The 22315-nt window shown below is 47.6% G+C and overlaps 1 long non-coding RNA gene across 1 annotated transcript; it reads right to left on the bottom strand.

Annotated features, from left to right (window-relative positions):
* Nucleotides 1–565: 565 nt before the first annotated feature.
* LOC142819349 (uncharacterized) lies at nt 566–2103 on the bottom strand. Its single transcript, XR_012897219.2, has 2 exons — nt 1931–2103; nt 566–1700 (listed from the first exon to the last, which is right to left on the bottom strand). It is a non-coding gene; the product is annotated as an uncharacterized LOC142819349 (long non-coding RNA).
* Between the last annotated feature and the right edge of the window lie 20212 nt (nt 2104–22315).

The following is a 22315-nucleotide window of genomic DNA, read 5'->3' as shown; positions in this document are numbered from 1 at the left end:
TACCTTCTTCAGGGGGACTGTGAGATTGAATGTATTTATATTCATAAAGTGATTTGAGATGCTCATATAGGAGGTGCAGTGTCGTACTATAGAGAGAGCATCTATGGTGTTTGGGTTACTGTACAGTGAAAGGTGATTCATAAAATAAGCATTATCCAAATGTGAGCATATTACTCCTCTAGACCTTACCCCCCTTCCTCGCCATCTCTGCCTTTCCTTGATTGACACTCACTCTAGGCTACCACGGGGCTCTGGAAAACGAAAGCATTAGCACCATCTAGTGAAATTTACTCCAGTCCTCACCACAGAGCAATTTCAGGGCCGTGCCAAAGCTCTGCAGGGGGAGGAGGGGCGTACTTTGTAGTCCAAATGCCCTGGAGGTCTGACATGTTCAGACCATTTGGGGGACGTTGTGCAAAAGGCTTTGGGTTCCATTTTGAGCTTCTGCCCCTGAGGAAGGGGGGAGCGTCAGAATGACAAAGAGAGGCGGGTGAGCAAATGGGGGGATTTTTCAGTGCCGGGGAAGGGGACATAGGAGCAGCCAAGGCATTGAGAAGACCTCAAATGAAGTCCACAGGAGACAGCCAGGGAATTTATTCGTCTGTCTACCCACGCCCCAGCTTCGTGCTGTGCCTTCTTTCCGTAGTTATCGAGGTGTAAAGGCGATCAGGGGAAAGACGGTAACGTCTGTTTCCCCCTCAGTGGCAGGCCGATTGAAGAGATAGGAACGGTCCTTTCTCTGCAGGAGCATTCATCTCAGCTGGAATCTACTCGTGCACTTGAGCTCAGGGGCTTAACAGGCATTAGCACAGTCACTGCCATTGCCTCATGTCACACGCATCGTCGCCCTCAGAGTGGCCAGCCGCCATATATTTTCCACGGTTCCGATGCTCTTCGTGGGATAACGCACCCTGAGGCCCAGAGCAGCTATAACGCTCCCAACAGGCTGAGGGGGAGCCTGAGGCAATGGACTGGTTGGTTTTGAAATCTCAGCAACAACCCGCTTGCAGAGAATTAGCTCTCTTCCAACCCATAATCAGTGCGGCTTGTGCAACAGTTGGGCAGATGAAACTAAAAATTATACACACGGGCAATGGCTCCCGAGTTAGCCAAAGCCACGGGGCTGCTCCGCAGCTGTGCGGGTTTTGCCAGTTTTTAAAAAAGAACCAGGCCCAATGTTCCCCGTCTTGGTTTGCAGTGAGATGCAACCGTGTCCCTTCTCCACCGTGTCTGTGTCCAGGGCCTCCTGGCTGTTTCATAAGCGAACTAAGCAGATGCAAATGTCTTCCCTAAACAACAATAGAACAGAGACAGATGGATCCTTTTTTCATATGCCTGGTTCCTCTGCAGGCTCCTTTTCAAATGAGTCATAAACGTTCCTTGGCAGCCTCTTCTGTGTCTCTAATTGGGATCAGGCTAGCAGCACAGTGGATAGCTGCAAATGGAAACTACGTGTCAGCTTGACTCCTCCGTCCCCCTGCTAGTGCAGCCACTTGGGAAGGCTCCCGCTGGCGGCCTACAGAACAAGCCAGCTCCTTTCTGTCAACATCCAGACAGGGCTGCGTTGTTCGGGGTCCTTCTTTACGCTGCTCATTTCCTGCCGGGACATGTCCTTTCGCCTTTCCCCTCAGGAGTCTCTTTTTGCACGGTCATTTGGGCATGAGGAAGGGGCCTTCGAAAGCTGGAATCGGCAAGACCACCTGAGTGTATACAAGCCACGAGAGAGAAAGGAAGGGGGGTGGGTGCATGTACCCATCCTCTTTTCACCTCAGAACAGCTGCAAATGCGACTTTCACTGTCCCACGGGGAGGCAGTGTTACCCGATTGCACTAAGTCCTATTCTTTATTATGCAGAATATACCTTTTGGGGGTAGGGAAGCACATCAAGTGTCTTCTCCTGCATTCAAAGGCTGGTCAACCCCACACTTACCGAGGACCTGGTCTGAAACCTATTGAAATCAACATGCCTAGATCAGGCCTGAGGTGTTTGGTGAGTCACTCCTTTACCCAACCTATTGTGTTCTCCTGTGGAAATTAGCGGTGGACATTTCCTCCGGGGCTGGGCTGCGTGGAACAGTCCGTCGAGAAGGAGGCCAGTGAGAAAACCTCCTTCTCACTGGTGGGTCACCAATTTAAGGAGCATCAGCACACCTTTCCAGCAGGGAGCAGCCGGTTTTGAATGTTGGCTTGCAAGGTAATCAGGTAGCCAATAGCCCCAGACTGGCCACCAGCCACAGCTGTAAACTGGCTGCTCCCTGTGACCCATAATGCCATGGGAAGTTCCGCCTTGAGCGATCTGACTCACAATGGCTTTGCGATCCCTGATTGGTTCCTTGGTCCTTTATAAGCCCTGAGAGTGGGCAGGACTGTCCTTACTATTTCCAGGGCCCTACACAGTACTATGAGACTGGCGCCCGATGGCAGTCGGGTGGGGGGAATGATGATTTTTTTAGTGGTGTGATTTTATAATCTTCAGTAACACACGAATGAAATATTGTTTAAAATTTTTAACTAAGATCCCGTTGACCCGCACAGTAAATTCAGAAACTGACAGGATAGACCTGAGGCTGGCAAATGCCCATTGAATGGTTTCATTACCACCTGAATGGCTCTTTCCCAGGTTCAGTATCTGCCTAATAGCTCTGGCAGGTTTTTTCGCTTCTAAGTGAATTAGATCCCCTCCGGAGGCAAAGCCACAGACCAGGGATAGAAAAAGGTGAGTGGGTGGACATTAAGACCCAGGGGTGCCCCAAATTTTCAGGAGCCCTACACAACAGAGTATTCTACCTCTAGATATGAATGGCTCTGGGGATAGGGGAGAGCAGAGAAGCATTCCAGGAAGTGTCCAAGCAAGAATGGGGATCCTTAGCTAGCTGCCATGACTGCTCTATGATCTAGACGGTGCTGGGTCCTGCCATGAGGGCAGGGGACTGGACTCGATGACTTCTCAAGGTCCCTTTCAGTTCTAGTGTTCTATGATTCTACTTTGCTGTTCCCAAATTCCTAGCTTTGACCTCAACTCTGACTTGGCGTCTGACTCCCAATCAACTCCTGGGGCCCCAACACAAGCCCTGATAGCCCTTTGGCCTAATTCCTGACTCTGTCTCCAGCTTTGACTCCAGTGTGACTCTTGAGCCTGGTCCTGGCTTTGAGCCTTCGCGCCAGTTCCTGGATCCCAAGCTCCTGCCACTAATCCTGCCTCCGTGCAGCCAGGATCCTAATGTTTCCTTTCTCATTCGTGTGATGGGGGGCTGGACACCCGCACTGGAGACCACCTGAGCGTGGCTTTTTGGGGGGGCGCTACTGTCCGAACCTGGCAGCGCTAGGACCCCATGGCCACCGGCCTCCCCCAGCATGGGGATGCCGGACGGCGTAATGCGGGGAATTCAAAAGGAAGGGGGGACTGAAGAGGCAGGGGGAGAGCAGGGGCTGGTTGTGCTCTCATCCCCAGGAAGCCCAGAGGAGGTAGCCTGCAAGAAAGGGGCGGACACGACGGAGATGGAGCCCCCCAGGTCTGGCAAAGGAGTCGGATGGAAGGAGGACGTGGAGGAACTCTGAACTGATAATCACAACCGGGCATGAACTTGCGGTGACTGTGGGACAGGGTTCACTAGCGAGCAAAGAAAGGAGGACAGAGGCAGAGAAAGTTAGGGGGGCTTAGGGCGCACCCCGAACCCTGACTTTGCTACAGTCCACCTGTGCCAGATGAGATGCCAGGGCTCAGCTGATGCTCTGGGGCACCTGGAGATATCCCAGGTCTCTTGGCTCAGCGTGGCTTTCCAACACTCCAACCAGGCCTCCGGGGAGGGCAACAGCTGCAGGAGTTGTCCAGAAATCTCCTAAAACACTGATGACTCCAAGGCTGGTCATGCAGATGTGGATCCATCAGAATGGCTGTTTCTCCTGCCAACATTTCGTTTCCCTTTCTGAAGCGCTAAGAACCCTCCCCCCACCTCCCCAAAGTTAGAGGCAGCATGGCTCAGTGCCCCATTAGGTAATACTTTTAATGGACTGTAGAGGAGGTTCTTAGGGTTGGCCGGTAGTCATGGAAGAAGTGCTGTATTCTACCCAGTAAGAGGCCTGGCGTGGAAGTATCCCCCCGGGTCTCGTTCTTCACTTCACTGGAACTCATGGACGTCACCGAGTTTGACCTACTGGGATTGCAGGTGGCCATTCCGGGGCCTACAATGCCTCCTTTGCGGATGGCACATCACCATGTGGGCCTGTGGTGGAGAAGGGGTTGATCCCTTGGGAAGTGGGAGAGGTCTAGGTCGGATATGAGGAAAAACTATTTCCTAGGAGTACGGTGAAGCACAGGGATGGGTTTCCAAGGGAGGTAGTAGAACCTCCATCCCTAAAAGTTTTAAAATCCCGGCTTAACAAAGCCCGGGCTGGGATGATTGAATTGGGGTTGGTCCTGCTTTGGGCAGGGGGCTGGACTCGATGACTCCTAAATTCTCTTCCAACTCTGGAATTCTGTGATTCTAAGAGAAAATCGCTGTGACCCCAGTTATTGAAATGGGTCTCACCGGGGGGAATCCTGCTGAACAAGATGCTTATCACAAGTCTGTGCCAGCATTGAGGGGGAAAGCAGATCATACACAAGAACAAAGAATCTAACAGCCCATACAGATTCTAGCTGATAACTTACAACCCCCTTAGTTCCTTGATAATATTTTGCAAAATACACACTTGCCAGAGAATTTTATTTCACTAGAAAGGTCTAGAGCAGTGTTTCTCGATCTTTTTTTAATTTGAAAGAGAATCCTCTGCACTGTCATTCATGCTTAAATTCGACACTTTACACGTAAGCTTAAACAAAGACATTAATTATCTTACCCATTACAAAGATAGCTTCCCCAATTATCACCTCTAATATCATTAACTCACAGACATTTACCTTCTACCCACCCCCCCACCCGGCCCATCCTCCTTCTGTTCTAAAATTTGATTTGTCCTTTTCATATGTGTTCATTTTTTTTAATTGTATCCTTTGGTATATATGGTTGTGACAATTTTCTTCCACTATTTGATCTGAGGAAGTGGGTCTGGCCCACGAAAGCTCATCACTTAATAAACCATCTTGTTAGTCTTTAAAGTGCTACATAGTCCTGTTTTTTGTTTTTTTTAATAAAGCACCCCTTTAAAAAAACATTCTAAATACCTCCAGTACCTCCAGTTTTCAGACACAACATTTTTTTCTACCATTGCAACACATTTGTTTAAACAACTTAATCGTAGCCGGGTGTGCAATGAAATTTTTGGGTGTAAAAAGTACAAAAATAATAAAATGCTGTAAATCTTAAAACAAAAATTCAAATTTCTCCAAATGTCAGTTGTTTTGATGTACCCCCCAGACTTCTCTCAAGTATCCCTAAGGGTACTCATACCACTGGTGGAGAAACAAGAGAATGCCTCAGTACTTTGCCCATTTTGCTTTGGTGTCCCCCTTGCTATAGCTATAGAATAGTTATCAGATCGATGAGCGGATATTGGGCTTGGTTTTATAACATTCACCAGAGACTATAATATTAGAGATTACAATATTCTGAGTGAATGCAACGGATACCTTTGAGTGGCCTGAAAAGAAATAATATGGTAGAATAATTGTTAGCACTTTCAGCAGCTTTTGACCACTTCCTGCCTCAGTTTCCAATCTGTACAATGGGGATAATAATTCTTCCTTTGACTGTCTTGTCTATTGAGACAAGCACTTGTGGCCAAGAAAGCCTCTGGGTATGTCTAGACTACAGGCTTTTGTCCACAGAGGCTTTGTCGACAGATACTGTTGACAAAGCTTCTGCCGACAAAGTGTGTCTAGACTACATCCAGTTCTGTTGACAAAGCAAGCCTCTTCATTGACATGAGAGTGTAGACGCAAAGGACAGTGTAGCTGCAATAACACCTTCTGTCGACAGAACTCTGTCGACAAAAGGCGTCATTTCTCGTCGAATGAGGTTTACCACCTTCGACAAAACTGCCGAGTTCTGTCATTATGTCGACAGAACTCGGTAGTAGTGTAGACGCAGGTATAGTTTTGTTGACAAAAGGCCACTTTTGTTGACAAAACCCTGTAGTCTAGACACACCCTCATTGTGTGAATGTACAGCCCCTAGCACAATAGAGATCTGATCTCACCTGCGGTGATCAAGAGCAGGAGCAGGGCTTTACAACTCCCCTGGGAAGTAGCTATTATTCCAACTGAGAAAGGAGATCACTTGCCTAAGATCACACAGAAGTTAGTAGCAGAGTCTGAAAAAAGACCGCTTGTATCCTAGTTCTCAGTCCTTGACTCTAACCACCAAATAATGTGGATTATATGTTAATCTCCCACTCTCTATGGTTAACCTTTAAGAAATAATTCCAAAACACAAAATACAGGAAAAGAATATAAAAGCTTCAGAGGGGTAGCCGAGTTAGTCTGTAATAGAAAAAACTTAAAAAATAACAAATAGTCTGGTAGCACTTTAAAGACTAACAAATCATGTAGTTGGTATCACGAGCTTTTGTGAGCAAAACCCACTTCTTCAGATGACTGGAGTATAATGAGACCAGATCCAAGGATAAATAAGGGAAGGAAGAAGGGGAGAAGAAAAAGAGAGAATATGTGCAGCTCCTAGTACAATTTAGCCTCAGTCGTGGTTGGGGCCCGCCCCCCTAGACGCTGTTATCATTATCATCAGATGTGAAAACGACACTCCCCATGTATCTGGCCCAAGGAGAAGTGAGAGCAAGTTTGATTTATATAGAGGAAAAGATGCAAAAAGAAGAGAATGTAAAAACAACAACAACCAAAATGCAGAGCCCAGTGTGAAGACACGTACAACCTCGCAGAGCCAGACAAGACACGTTCCCTGCCAAAATCCCAGCTTAGTTCCCTCTATGTCCATTTCGCATCCAGGGACTTGCAGGGAAAATCACAGACTGTTCGCACATTCTTCTTCTTTTTCTCCTGCTAGGGTGTTGAAGGGTGGTGGGAAAGCATGTACTGTGCATAGACACTCAGATTCTGACATTTCTCCACCTGACAAGTTAAAAGTGCATGCCGCCCTTGCTGAGCCAAAGAAAATCACTTCCTCTTGTCCCGGGGACTTATTTATTAGACTCTCCCGTTGGCTTTTGGACAGCACAGCTTTGATTCAGGGGCTGCTGCTGTGCTCTGAAGTGACAGCAGAGGGGAGATACCGCAGTTCCTTCCGTAAAAGAGACAGCAGTAGAAGAGTTAAGACTGTTTGATGTACAACAGCCTGTTTCTTGGTGCCGGGGAAGCAAGCAGGAGAGAAAGAATGCAAAAGAGTACACCGATAGCTTTATAACTCGTGAGAGGAGGTTGGCAGTTTAGTGCCTCTTTCTGCTACAGATTTCCTGTGTGATTTTCGTCAACACACTTAACCACTCTATGCCTCAGTTTGCCATCTGTGAAATGGGGGTACTAGTTCTACTGTCATCTGCCTTGCCTGTTGAGACAAGCTCTTGGGGCAGAAAAAGCCTCTCCTATTGTGTGGACGTTCAATAGGGATTTCATCTTGGTTGAGGTGTTATCAATACTAGAGCTAGAAAAGTTTTCAGACCATAGCCTTCCCCTCACCCCAGCGCACACCCACAAACACTGCCTCTGCTTCACCACAGATTGGCACTAGACCAACTGATTAAGAAGTTTCACTGTCAGTCTGGAGTTAATGTGAAATTTCTCAGGATGGGATCAAATGCAGGATCAGAGAGAGCAAGACCATACAAGAAAAATGACGAAGGGTTCAGAATAGGTGCCATGTGAAGAGAGATTAAAAAGACTCTCCTTAGCTTCCTGGAATCTGTTTAGAAATCATGAAAGTCGATAAAAATAATGAAATTCTCAGAAAAGGAGAGCATTTCTCCTATCCATCACACGCCCCCCAACTCATAGATGGGACTAGACAGGCTGATCCATCCTGGCTGTGATTTCTTCATGGAAGTTTAGGAGAAACCATAGTTAATAATATACATGCACACACTAGATTCATTACTTGAATACACAAAGAACTAAACAAGATTCCCTATATTTGTAAAATACAGTGACTTAGAAACAGGGAGGGTTTTAACTGGCTTAATCTGGGAAACCTTCACGGGAGAGTGCATCAGCTACTTTGTTAGCAGGGCCAATGCCCTGCGTGAAGAAAAACTCTCTTTTGTTTGTTTTAAACCTACTACCTATTAATTTCATTTGGTGACCCCTAGTCCTTATGTTATGGGAACAAGTAAATAATATTTCCTTATTCACTTTTTCCACAACAGTCATGTTTTTATAGACCTCTATCCTATCCCCCCTTAGTCTCCTCTTTTCTAAGATGAAAAGTCCTAGACTTTTTAATCTCTCTTCATATGGGACCAGTTCCAAACCCCTAATCTTTTTTGTTGCCCTTTTCTGAACCTTTTCCAATGCCATTATATCTTTCTTGAGATGAGGCGACCACATCTGTATTCAGGATATGGACATACCATGGTTTTATATAGAGGTAATAAGATGTTCTCTGTCTTATTCTCTACCCATTTTTTAATGATTCCTAACATTCCATTTGCTTTTTTGACTGTTGCTGCACACTGAATGGATGCTGTCAGAGAACTATTCAGAGTGACTCCAAGATCTCTCTCTTGAGCAGTTATAGCCAAATTAGTTCCCATCATATGGTATGTATAGTTGGGTTAATTTCTTCCAATGTGCATTGCTTTACATTTATCAACATTAAATTTCATTTGCCATTTTGTTGCCCAATCACTTAGTTTGGTGAGATCTTTTTGAAGCTCTTCACAGTCTGCTTTGGTCTTAACTATCTTGAGCGGTTTAGTATCATCTGCAAATTTTGCCACATCACTGTTTATCTCTTTCTCCAGATCATTTATAAATAGGTTGAAGAGAATTGGTCCCAGTATGGACCCTTGGGGGACACCATTAGTTACATCTCTCCATTCTGAAAGTTTACCATTTATTCCTACCCTTTGTTTTCTGTCTTTTAACCAGTTATCAATCAATGAGAGGACCTCACCTCTTATCCCATGACAACTTACTTTACTTAAGAGCCTTTGGTGAGGGACATTGTCAAAGGCTTTCTGGAAATCTAAGTATACTATATCCACTGGATCCTTCTAGTCCACATGTTTGTTGATCCCCTCAAACTACTCTAGTAAGGAATGACTTCCCTTTATAGAAACCATGCTGACTTTTCCCCCCAACAAATTATGTTCATCCATGCATTTGACAATTTTATGCTTTACTATAGTTTCAACCAATTTGCCTGGTACTGACTTACCAGTCTAATTGCCAGGATCACCTCTAGAGCCTTTTTTAAATATTTGCATCACCTCTAGAGCCTTTTTTAAATATTTGCATCACCTTAGCTATCTTCCTGTCATTGGGTACAAAAGGGCTACGTGTAGACTGGATTGATTTTCTGGAAATGCTTTTAACAGAAAACTTTTCTTTTAAAAGCATTTTCAGAAAAGAGTGTCTAGGTTGGCATGGATGCTTTTCCGCAAAAGCACTTTTTGCAGAAAAGCATCCATGGCCAATCTAGACGCACTTGTGCGCAAAAAAACCCCGATCGCCATTTTCGCAGTCGGGGCTTTTTTGCGCAAAACAAATCTCAGCTGTCTACACTGGCCCTTTTGCGCAAAAGTTTTGCGCAAAAGGGACTTTTGCCCGAACAGGAGCAGCATAGTATTTCCGCAAAAAGCACTGATTTCTTACAGTAGGAAGTCAGTGTTTTTGTGGAAATTCAAGCGACCAGTGTAGACAGCTGGCAAGTTTTTCCGGAAGAGCGGCTGATTTTCCGGAAAATCTGGCCAGTCTAGACACAGCCAAGCTGATTTAAAGGATCGACTACAAACCACTGTTAAAAGTTCCACAATTTCCTATTTGTAATCTCTCTTCATATAGCACCTGTTCCAAACCCTTCATCATTTTTATTGCCCTTTTCTGACCTTCTTCCAATGCTAAGATATCTTTTATGAGATGAGGCAACCATATCTGTATGCAGTATTCAAGATGTGGGCGTACCATGGATTTCTACAGAGGCAATGAGATATTCTCTGCCTTATTCTCTATCCCTTTTTAAATTATTCCTAACATTCTGTTGCCTTTTTTGATTGATGCTGCCCAGAAAATTCCGATTAATAATGGACAGCTAAATGCTTTTCCTTAATGAGCCATGAGGAGAGGGTGGCATTCTCTTTTCCCATCCCACCCCCCAAAAAACCATGGCTGTATTGGACAATATTAATTATATGATGCTGTGATGTCATCACTAAATCTGTCCTTGGCTGCCAGATAGTATTCATCAAGGCATGATATTCATGTTTCACTTTTTAAACAAATATATAATAAAAATGAATGGTTTGAGGTTTTATCAACCATTTTTTTGCCTTTTTTCAGGGAAAAAATGTTTTCTGGATCAGAATCAAGACTGCTCAAGGTTGGAGCTTCCAAATCGAACCCAGACTAACTGTACATTCAATCATGCAAACACTTGCATCCCTGAATAACTTTACTACCATGAGCAGACCCAATGGAGTTAATGGAACAACACTCACAGTAGCACACAGATGTCTGAAGGGCTGTGCTCTTATTAGGCATGTGCCATACAGGTGGGCTTCGATTTGTTTAATCTCCTACATGTTCATTGCTCGCATAATGAAAAACTCATGTAGACTAGCTTAACGTCAGTGCATCAGAGTAGACGATAACGGAGCAATCTGCTTTCCCCCTCTCCAGCTTTGTCTTCACATTGGTTTACATTTGTCAGCAGGCTCAATGCTGAAATCCAAAGAGGTAATGAAAGCAATACACATAAAAGCGTGCCTGTTAGACTCTTACTTAGAAAGATGAGGTGCTATTAAAAATGTTACAGCTGCTACATTTGTCCATAAATGAAAAATAACTTTTGGTCTTAAAGAAACTGTGCTAAGAAAACCTCATGGCGACTTTAATAAGATTTATTTCCTTTTAGTTTGAACTCCTCTTGGGCTGTCTCATATGTTTGGAAAAGTTTCCAGGCGACAAACTGGCCAAAAGGAGAATTTCTTGGAAATCACCACACAAAGTAAAGGGAGATAGAGTCAGTTAGTATATTTCATTGCAATGAAAAATGGAATATCAGAAACATATTAGGTGATATGCAAGGAGTGTTTCAAGTGACGTCAGTTTTGTAATACCAGAGGATTGTACACAGAGGCCAAATAGTGCCACATAGCAAGTCATGTAATAATCAGATAAAATAAAGAAATATCCAGTATATATAGAACCTTTTTCATCTAGGTGGGACATGCCCATATTCTTGTGTTTTTGTTGATGTATCTTGGTATGAAAAGATTTATCTGGAGTTGCTCAGGTCCTTAACTCAATTAATTTTGGGGTTTTTTTGGAAAATAAAATGAAAATGTACATGCTTAGTTCAGATCATTGTTGATTAGCAGAGTACTGTCAGCAAGGTTTTTTGTTTCTGGTACACATTTGCACATGCCTTGGTGCACATAAAATTGTTCTACACATGGGAAAAATCTACACATGTCTGGAAAAGATTAGCAGTTCTATCTTGCACCAGGGATTAGCTGGGATCCACTGGTCCCAGGATGGGGGAATTGCAAAGGTCATTTATTGCCTTTTTACCCTCAACTGGGTTGGTGTACGGTAGCTAGTTCAGAGAATATGGTCTCTGGTCTCTTCAGGTTTTAGTGACTGTATGGGCTAGGGGCCTGAATCAAACCCCACATCCAAGCTCTTTAATTCCTCAATCTTTGGGGTTGTTTAGCTCTCAGGTCTTGTCTACACTGGCATGTTTTGTTGCCAAACCCTGCCTTTTATTGACAACACAGCGAGAGCGTTTACACTGCAATGCAACTTTTATTGGGAAAAATACCCCGTTTTGGCAAAAAAACCTTCCATCCCTGTGAGAGACTTTTCTGTTTCCCCCCTCCCTTGATTATCAACAAAGAGCCGGTGTGGACTCTGCTGTTTGTTTTTTTGAGAGAACTGACTTCTGCCAGTTTCCCACAATGCCTGCCCTGATGGCTCTCTTCAGAGTTCTGTGATCTCTGCTCTCCTGCAGGCCTGCACCCCTCCCCTTTCAAAGCTCCGGGAAGTGTCTGACAGCTGAGTGAGCAGCTTCATTTGGGGTACAAACCAAGAGCAAATAATTGGAATGCTCCTGTTCTACCCTGCTAGGAACACAGCAGCAGGCAGGCTACGGCTGCACGGGGAGGGCCAGAGAGGCAGCTGTGTTGCTTTGACTTTCCTCAGCATGGAGAGCTCACAGCCCTCCAAGGGAACCCCAAGAAGCACAGGGATCAGCTCTGCCTTCCCACACCGTTGGGTGGTGGGATGCTTACCCACAGGGCTTTGCTCTGTTGACAGCGATGCGAGCAGGGTGGGCCATGAAATATCAGCTGTGGGAGGCAGAAAAACTGGTTTGACTGTGTCAGAGGGTAAGCGCTCATCCCCAAGGTACCTCCAGTGGGTCACTCTGGGAATTAGCTTTTCAGCCAGGGGCTACATCTACACTGGCATGATTTTCCGGAAATGCTTTTAACGGAAAAGTTTTCCATTAAAAGCATTTTCGGAAAAAGCACATCTAGATTGGCAGGATGCTTTTCCAGAAAAGCACTTTTTGTGGAAAAGTGTCCGTGCCAATCTAGACGCGCTTTTCCGCAAAAAAGCCCCGATCGCCATTTTCACGATTGGGGCTTTTTTGCGGAAAAGAAATCTCTGCTGTCTACACTGGCCCTTTTCTGGAACAGTTTTCCAGAAAAAGACTTTTGCCCGAATGGGAGCAGCATAGTTTTTCCAGAAAAGCACTGATGATTTTACATGAGATCGTCAGTGCTTTTCCGGAAATTCAAGCGGCCAGTGTAGACAGCTGGCAAGTTATTCCGGAAAAGCGGCTGATTTTCCAGAATAACTGGCCAGTGTAGATCTGAGGAAGTGGGTCTGGCCCACGAAAGCTCATCATCTAATAAACCATCTTGTTAGTCTTTAAAGTGCTACATTGTCCTGCATTTGGCCAGTGTAGACACAGCCCTGGAGCGCCCCCTTCCTGCCCCAGGGCCCTTTCCTCCTAGTACTGCCCTAGGTCAGTGCCCCTGCACTCTAGGATCTTCCCCTCTCAGGGAATCACCCATTTTCCACCTTGCCTCAGTGACCCACTGCCAGTCATCATCTCATCCCTGCCTCAGGGGCAAACTGCAGCCTGACATGGCCACTCAGCACTGGCAAGAGGGCTTGCTGCCTCTGCCTACCCTGGCTGTTTCCCTGCAGCCTTCATACACCCAGGCCCTTCAGCATGGGAGCTTGCCTGGCCAGAGCTCCCCAGCTCTGTCTACAGCCCTACTATCCTCAGGCCTTGCCTCAGGCTTTGCAGCCTGAGAGCAGGGTCAGAACAGAGCTCTCCAGCTCTGCCTGCCTTTCCCCAGCCCTGCTCTGCTCTGCTCTGTCTCAGGAAGCTTCCTTAGCAGGCAGGCCCCTCCTACCCCCCAGCAAAAGCAAGAGCCTCTATCCTCCTTTCTTCCAGGAGCTCTTATTTATACACCCCCAGCTGGGCCCTAATTGGCTGTCTCTGCCTCAGCTGTGGGCTCCCAGCTCAGCCTTCTCCCAGGGCTGGGTTTTAATCTTTAAAGGGCCAGTGCGGGGCAAATGCCCCCTCAGAGACCAGTTTTCATTTTTGCATGTCGACAGCACTTTTGTCGCCTAACCTTCCTAGTGTAGACTAGGGATGTTAAATATCGGTTATTTATTAAGTAAACTCATGAATTCTTATCAGTTAGTCAACTATTCTATAGTCTCTGGGGACGGGGGCGGCAGCAGTGCAGGGTACCAGGCAGGAGCTAGTGTGCAAGGGGAGCCAGTTTAAAACCCAGCTCCTCTTGTGGACTGGCTGCTTGTTGCCGTGTGCGGCTGCCTCTGATAAAGAGGCAGCAGTGCAGGTTGGCAGCAGCCCCTTTTCAGAGTGGGGGGTCTGAGCTCTCGGATCCAGCATAAACTGGAACTGAGCCAGGCTGCCTGTTCACCTGGCTCCTAATACACTTTAAATGCAGAGCCACAGTGGGAGTAGGTGCCAGACTCAGCAGGAGCCAGGACTGAGCTGGGTTGCTGGCCACCCTGCTAAAAAATGAACTAGTTGCAGGGAGAGTGGGAAATGTGTGGTCTATAGCACTTTTGCTTATCGGTTAATCGACTACACTCTTACATCCCTAGTGTAGACATAGCCTCAGCCTGAAGCTAAGCTTTGTTGCTTGGGCTTCTCTCTAGCCTCCAGATAGAGGGGATACTGCAAGAAGCTGAGCTGCCATGGGATCCCTGTGAGGCAAGTGTTCCCAGAGGAAAGAATCTACCCACGACAAACATGATACAATCGCCCAGGGATGCAGAGATCAAATACACAGCTCCGTTCTTATCTCTTTTGATTCCCTCCAAAAAGGCCACAACTGGTATAGTTTGCTCTAATTGTGGTGTCTTCCAAGCGTTCACACTGCAACATATACACTGAGTGACGTCAGGCGACTGGAACATTTCTGGGACAGGAAAAGCCATCTTATCTACAAATCCCTCTGCGTGGGCTGGATTACACCAGTGGGCTGAGTCACCAGCATTCCTGGCCCTCGGCCCGTGTGGCGGGTGGCAGCCTTGGTTTGTTTCAGGAACAAGCATCACGGAGCGAGGGGATCGCTCTCTTGCCCACTCTGTATTAAAGGATTTTTTTTAAAGCAGTTTGGGCATGTGTTTAGGAAACATTCCAGAGAATCTAACTTCTAAGATCTATGGATAAAAGTTGCACTATAAGGCTCACGTATTATTATTTATTTGGTCTTTCTTGAATTGAGATTCTGGACCAGTTTACAAACTCCTCCCCCACCCCCCACCACACACACACTCACACACACACACACACACACACACACGCGCGCGCGCGACATGAAGGGAAACTGAGGCACCGTGAGGGATTTCTTTTTTAACACGGTGTCACTAAGTCCGTACACCAGCTCAGTAGCCAAGCTGGGAATGGAACCTAGGTTTCCTAATTCCCAGCCGCTTTCCCCTAGCTACCAGACACTGTGGCCTCCCAAATTCTTTGTGGGAATAAACAGGGATAAGCACGTCACTGGTCAGAAGCATCTGGCCATTCAGGACAAGACAAGAAAGAGACTGTGAGCTCAATGGGTGTCACAGAAGATACTGGTTCTGCCTTTCTGCTGGTCACCTCCCATGTTTTCACAGTTCTGAGATGTTTTAATATGACCACGTATGTAGAGAAGATAGGACCATGCAGTGGAGTGCCAGGGTGCAAATAACATCTGGCTGCACATTGGGGAAAAATCATCCACATGTTCAGTGTTTCCTTGTTGTTGCATCTGGAACCTTTTCTTACTGAAGTTGATTTCCTTAGCACACTCTGTGTGCAACGTTCATTTGTTCCCCACACATATTTCAGCATAGAAAGATGAAATCTCCAGTAAAAAAAAAAAAAAGTACAGGAGAAAGTAAAAAGCTCAAAACAAGGACCTAAATACATGCTTTTTGGCTGTGCTTAGCCATTACAGGAGAAGGAAGGAAGGAAGGAAGGAAGGAAGGAAGGAAGGAAGGAAGGAAGGAAGGAAGGAAGGAAGGAAGGAAGGAAGGAAGGAAGGAAACTGGTGGATACTGAAGTCCGTAATCTGATTAAAGGACACTCTAATTTCAGCCTTCAGTGTTCATATTAATTAAGGCAATAAGGTATGTAAATGATCGAGAACAAAACACTCCAGGATGACCTGGCTTTCCCAAGCTAAGACAAAAATTTGGTCTTAAAAGAGGTAGCAAATCTCATTTATTTTCCTCCAAGACTGCACTCCTGGAACAACGTCTCACTGTAATCCCAGCCAGAGAGCAATGTTTGAGAAATGTGAGGCTTTAGAAAGGGATTTGTGACTCCAGGTGAGCATCCCTCCTTCCCCCCGAGATCAACGCAATCTCTACCTCTGAATGGCATATCGGAGAGTGATGGAAGCAGCTTTGCGGAGGTGCTTGTCGGCGGTACCGTTCTCTAATCAATTTCACATGCCGTTTTCAGCATGGTCTGGTGAACTGGGCACCCCATTAGGAATCAGGGCATCTGGATTCTATCTCTGAACTGCTGTGTGACCTCAGGTGAGTTGTTTCCCCTCCCACCCTTTGTTTTTGGGGCAGAGACTATTTCTCGCTCACAGAGACATTTGTGCAACTTTGATTGTGGCTTCTAAGAGTGACTGTAACACATGGAGTCCTCCCATGAAATATGGCCTTCTGTGTGCTTTTAACCTATACTATAGAGATTTTAGGGGCGGGGGAGATGAACCACTAGCATTTTTCAAACTGGGGGTCCTGACCCAAGAGGGAGTAGCAGGGGGATCACAAGGTTATTTTTAGGAGGGCCATGCAGTATTGCCACCCTTACTTCTGCACTGCCTTCAGAGCTGGGCAGCTGGTGAGCCGTGGTAGTGAAGTTGGCCGGGTGCGTAGCTCTTGAAAGCAGCACCCTGCCAGCAGCAGCGCAGAAGTAAAGGACCCATACCATGCCAGACTTACTTCTGTACTGCTGCCTTCAGAGCTGGGCAGCTGGACAGTGGTCGCTGCTGACAGGGGTATGTCTAGACTACATGGCTCCATCGACGGAGCCATGTAGATGAGTTTACTAGACATAGGAAAATGAAGCGGCGATGCCTCATGAAATGAGGTTTACTGGAGCGGTCAACAAAGGCTTCCCTTGTCGACCACGGCGCAGCCAGACTGCCCGCTGTGCCGCCAAACAGCTGATCGGCACAGCGCGGTGGTCATTTTTATGTAAATGAAGCGGTGATTATTTAAATCGTCTCTTCATTTTCCTCTGTCTACTAAACTCATCGACATGACTCTGGCGATGGAGCCATGTAGTCTAGACATACCCTGAGGGCCCAGCTCTGTGGGCTCCCGGCCAGCTGCCACCGTGCTTCAGCTGCCCAACTCTGAAGGCAGCGCCACTGCCAACAGCTGCACAGAAGTAAGAGTAGCAATCCTGGCATCCCCCTACCATAACCTTGTGACCCTCACACAACTCCTGGGTTTGGGTCAGGACTGCTTAGACCAGTGTTTCCCAATTTTATTTGCCCATGGAGCCCCTAGGGCCCCGCCGCGTTTGATCGAGCAAAAAAAAAAAAAGCCCCAACTCTGGCTCTATCTCTTTAAGAGAGGGCGGGAGGGAGGGGGGGCTCTTTGCAGAACCCCAGGGCACCAATTGGGAAACATTGGCTTAGACACACACCAAAACTGTTACAAAGCTCCTCCCTCCTCCTTTTGCTTCTTCTCAACTCCTCTATCCCAACTGCTCCCCTGAGTTTCCTTTCCTACTCCTGGCATTCAACCTCCTTTTATTCCACATCTCTCACTAGGCTTAGAACAAGCATATGACTTGTTTCCACAAGGCATCCCTTCCCACTCTTGAAACCCAGTCACCAAACTGCGCTCCACCTTGAAGTTTTCCTTCTTCTTGTGTTGCTGTTTATCTCTCTGCCTGACGGGTGGTTCTGCCAAATACGACACCTTTACGTAGGAGAAATACACAAGGATGCCTCCCGTTCCCTTATAATTTCTTTATACATCTACATCCGGTGGGAATGACGCTGGATAATGTAAATTCTGAGTCAGTCTGGCCCCAGATACCTATTTGGCTATCCAAGGCAACCAAAACTCACGTCGAGGCCACCACTATAGAATGTTAGCTCCTGGGAAGGGATGACAGAGGTTCCATGCTGGTGATGTGTCATGGATGGGGAGAGCACACCCTAAATCAGGACGTGGCAAGATACGGCCCTCGCCTGCACTGCTATGCCCCCATCCCCAGGCCAATCGAGACCTGCGGGCCGGGGGAGTGCGCAAAGTCATTCGCTGTTCAAAGCGGCTGGCGGCTCCCTCCCCCTGCCAGGGACGTGCGGCGCCTTGAGGGAGCCGCCAACCATTTTGAACCGTGAATAACTTCGTGCACAGGTCCCAATTGGCCTTGTGGGGGGGGGGGGGGGGAGGAGGAGATGCAAAGTCTCCACCCCCCGCCCACCAGGGGCACCCATCACCTAGAGGGAACAGGCCCTTTCTGCCATAGGCCCTGCTCTGTCTGCCTGAAGCCACACCCCTTTCAGGGGGGGCCGCCCCCCATCTCTGCCAAAATTTGTGAAGTGGCCTCCCTCCTAAAATGATTCCCCACCTCCGCCCTCCATAGCATTACCCCCAGGGCAAAGGAGCTGCAAGTCATGGGCGTTCACTGCAGCCCACATAAGGCCAACAATGGGCGTTTAATGAACTCTTTGTCTGAGTGTATCAAACACATTCGCAGAAGCCCTGGGCTTGGCTCCAGCCTTACGAACTGTTTTGGGTTTTTTTTTAATTTCCAACCCGCGTTTTTTTTTTAATCCCAGGCAGGGCCGTTTGATCTCCATGTTCCGCTTGGTTCAAAGCCCATCTAAACCCACCCAACGGTGAGCCGATTGAGCCCCCGACCGCAGAACACAGCCCGTTTGTTCCAGGGGCTGGGGCACCGGGGGAGGGGATGGCTTACAGAGCCCCGGCCGCGATTGTAACAATAACAAGCCCCATTGGGGTGGACAAACCAGGAGCTGAGGCCATGAAACGGGAGGCTCCCGTTGTACTACCGCTATGCAGCAGGAAGCAGTGGGGTAGCTGCTCAGGGGAACGCACAGTATTCCCCGCGGCCTTGCTGCCAAGCGCAACGTGGCTTGCACTGGTTCCTGTAGGGGCTTTTGGGGTCAGCAAGTTCCATTTAACTCCTTCACCTCCAGGTCCTGCAGCAGAGGGCTCTGGGCCAGCAGAATGCCAGCTCTTTCGTGTCCGTGCCTTTAAGGCTGGGAAGTGCTAGAGAAGACAATGCTGGAGGCTGCACGTACTAGATGATTAAGTTCCCAAGGACTGCTTCGACCCCACTGGAGCTGATGAAGAGAGTCCCATAGACTTTGCTGCACTTTGGATCTGGCCAACGTTCCCTCGAATTTTTTTCCATCCATGTGTGGAATAAATTTTGTCATGTGCACCAATACATGTGGAAATGTGCACCACCAATAGAACACATGCTGGTGGCTATGAGCTCTCTGATAGTCAACTGGGTGGCATATGAATCTCCCACGGGTGGCCATTCCAGTGCACAGATTACAGGAATCTGTGGTCCTAGCCCTGCCTTTTCAAAAGTGGCCACTGACTTTGAGTGCCTTTTATTAGGGGAACCCAACTTGAGACCTTTGGGCCTTGGTTTTCAGCTCCATTGTGTAGAAGCCTTTTTGACAACTCTGTTGGTTTTTGAGGGGAATGAAACTGGCAAAGCCACTCCAGTGCTGGAAGGAAGGAAGGAAGGAAGGAAGGAAGAGAGAAAGAGGGTACATCTAGACTGCAGAGTTTTTCTGGGATACTGAAAAACAAACTGGAAAAGCAGATGTGTTTTTTCAGCATCCCTGCAAACCTCGTTCTAAGAGGAAGAAGGGCTGTTCCAAAATAGGCTTTTTTCCCAACATTTGGCCCAGTGTAGATGGGTCAATTGTCGGAAAAGACTCTTTTGGAAGAAAAGCAGAAAAAGATACACAAATTGGGAAAGAAAGAAAGAAAGAAAGAAAGAAAGAAAGAAAGAAAGAAAGAAAGAAAGAAAGAAAGAAAGAAAGAAAGAAAGAAAGAAAGAAAGAAAGAAAGAAAGAAAGAAAGAATGAAAAAGTTATTTCAAGCTAAGAGCCCTAGCTCAGCAGACTTCTTGAGAAAGACCTGGGCCAGCTGATCTACTCACAAACACTGGAAGTATCTGAAGTAGCCTTTCCAAATCCATGTTTTCTCTCCATTCTCTTTGCCGACTTTGCCTTGTTCTTCTACGAAATTTTCTTGGCCTTCTCCCTCGGGTTGTTCTGGTTACTTACACGATGCGTAGTGTGATTAAAATGTCATGGATCCTGCCAGCCAGTCTCAGAGCCGGAAAGGTCGGGCTTGGAGGGGTGGTTGGGTTTTTTCCCCTTCCTTGCTAAACTGTATAAAAGGCTGGACGAGGCCCTGTCTAGTACTCAGGCACAATCAGCCGGGTGCCGAAGCACGAATACAGTTCATACCTGACGCCCTGCTCTGGCTGCCGGATTGTGCAGCAACAGCACTATTAGGACTTCCCAATTCAGTGCTGAGATGCTGATTGGGGGTTTCCTTCTCTTTCCAGATGTTTTCAGTGCTCTGCCATTCGCTGTAAGAGCACATATCTGGTTCCCACAGGTGGGAGCAGCAGGAGGGAGGGGGAGAGGGGTAACAGTCACCAAGGTATCCATCCCATGTCAGTATAATCAAGCGCCGTCCAATGACTTACCTCCAGGAGGAAAATAACCCAGGAGGCAGGAATGAGAGAGAGAGACAGGCAGACACCTCACCTGCTGCAGGAGAGACTGCGGTTCTAGCTTTGAAAACCAGTTCTTTGCCTTCATTGCCCTGAGGTGATTGCCATCTTGGGTAAGGAAAATAGCCAACCATTTGGGAGTTCGCCTCCACATCTCATTTATTGAGCCCGTAATGTAGAGGGTCACATTTGGGCAAACGGTTCTGGTGTGGCCAGAGGTGGAAGAATAAATCAATGTGGACGCGGGGTAACGATCCCCACCAGGGTCGCTTGTGGGGATGGAACCTGCATCTCTCCCCCTGCTGTTCTCCCCACAGGATGTGACCACTGCAAAAGGCTGGAGGTAATGCTAGCCGGTCCTGCCATGAGGGCAGGGGACAGGACTTGATGACCTCTCGAGGTCCCTTCCAGTTCTAAGATTCTGTGATTGTCATTCACAAACAGAAGAAAGGGACGGTTCTGGCTGGCTCCAAAAGCCAGTCAGGGAATTGAACCCGTACCGTGTGACTTAGGTTGCAGGTTATAGGGCATAAATAATGATTAGCCAAATACTCGAGGCTGCGTAATGAACTTCTGCTCAGAGCCCTGAGTAAGGGCCGGGCCAGCCCACAAGGAGCCAGGGGAAGGAATCCAAGGAATAATTTGTTGCAGCCCTTCACAGGCAGCTGCTTATATCCCCAACTGACCTGCCTCTTCGCTGCTGGCTGGTGCATGAGGGTGGCTGGAACTCAGACTCTACCCCCTGTCCACCCACACGTGCACACTAAGGGTTAACAGCCTTACAGCTCCCCTTCCGCATACACAGAATACACAGCTGCGTAGGGCCCCTGAAAATTTGGGGCACCTCTGGGTCTTAATGCCCACCCACCTGCCTCCTTCTATCCCTTTTCTGTGGCTCTCCAGAGAGGGTGTAGCTAACCTAAATATACAAACACCTGCCAGAGCTATTAGCAGAACATTGAACCTGGGAAAGAGCCATTCGCATGGTAATGAGGCCATGACACAAGCATTTGCCAGCCCTGGGTCTAAACTGTCAATTTCTGAGTTTAATGTGGTAGTCCACAGGACCTGCATTTAAAACAGGGGTGGGCAAAAGGGCCTCCATGGGCCAGCCCACGGAGTCCCTGCCGCTCCCCCGCCCCCAGGCCAATCAGGTCCTGGGGGCGGGGGAGTGTGTGAAGCCTCTTCCTGCCCTGCCAGGGGCATGAGCACCTAGTGGAATGGGGACAAAGGGGCTCCCCCACTCCCAGACCAATTATGGACCAGGGGTGGGGAAGCCCAGAAGCATTATGGCCCTGCCCTTTCCGGATTAGGCCCCACCCCTTCCGGGGCGGCCTGGAGCAACTTCAAAAATTTTTGAAGTGGCCCCCAGCCAAAAATGATTGCCCACCCTGGTTTAAAATGTACTTTACAAATATCCCATTGGTGTGTTGCTGCAGATTCTACAGTCACATCTCTAAAATATTCTCTTCCTCCCCAGCTGTCCATGGTGCCACCAGATTAATAATACTGGTTAGGCCCTCATAAATCCAAAGGACAGCTCTGCCTCCTGGAGCCTGCTCCCCAACTCCTTCCTTCCTCCCACCGGCCATCCCACCAGACCCAGCCTCCTTATCTGAGCAGGCTGCACAGGGAGGCAGAGGTGATCTTACGTTCCTTCGCTCTCCTGGGTGGCTGCCTACCAGGAAGCGATCCTTTCTCCCGCAGCCTGGAGGCTCTGCAAACCACGTGCAGAACAGGAATTTTAATGCGCCAGGCTGTCAGAATACCACCTGAGGGGCAGAATTCAATTTCCACTGTTAAAAACACAGGGCAGGCTGCGACGGTCAATTCAATTATTGCCCGAAAGAATTCAGCCTCGCCTCCTTGGCAGTCCTTTCTGAAGCGAATCCCCGTGTTCCAGGCCATTCTGCTCATAAAAGACTTGATCCTTTTCCATG

This window comes from Pelodiscus sinensis, chromosome 23, assembly GCF_052426305.1.
Source record: "Pelodiscus sinensis isolate ZL-2025 chromosome 23, ASM5242630v1, whole genome shotgun sequence".
Classification (NCBI taxonomy): domain Eukaryota; kingdom Metazoa; phylum Chordata; order Testudines; family Trionychidae; genus Pelodiscus; species Pelodiscus sinensis.
This window is presented reverse-complemented; position numbering and strand designations above follow the sequence as displayed.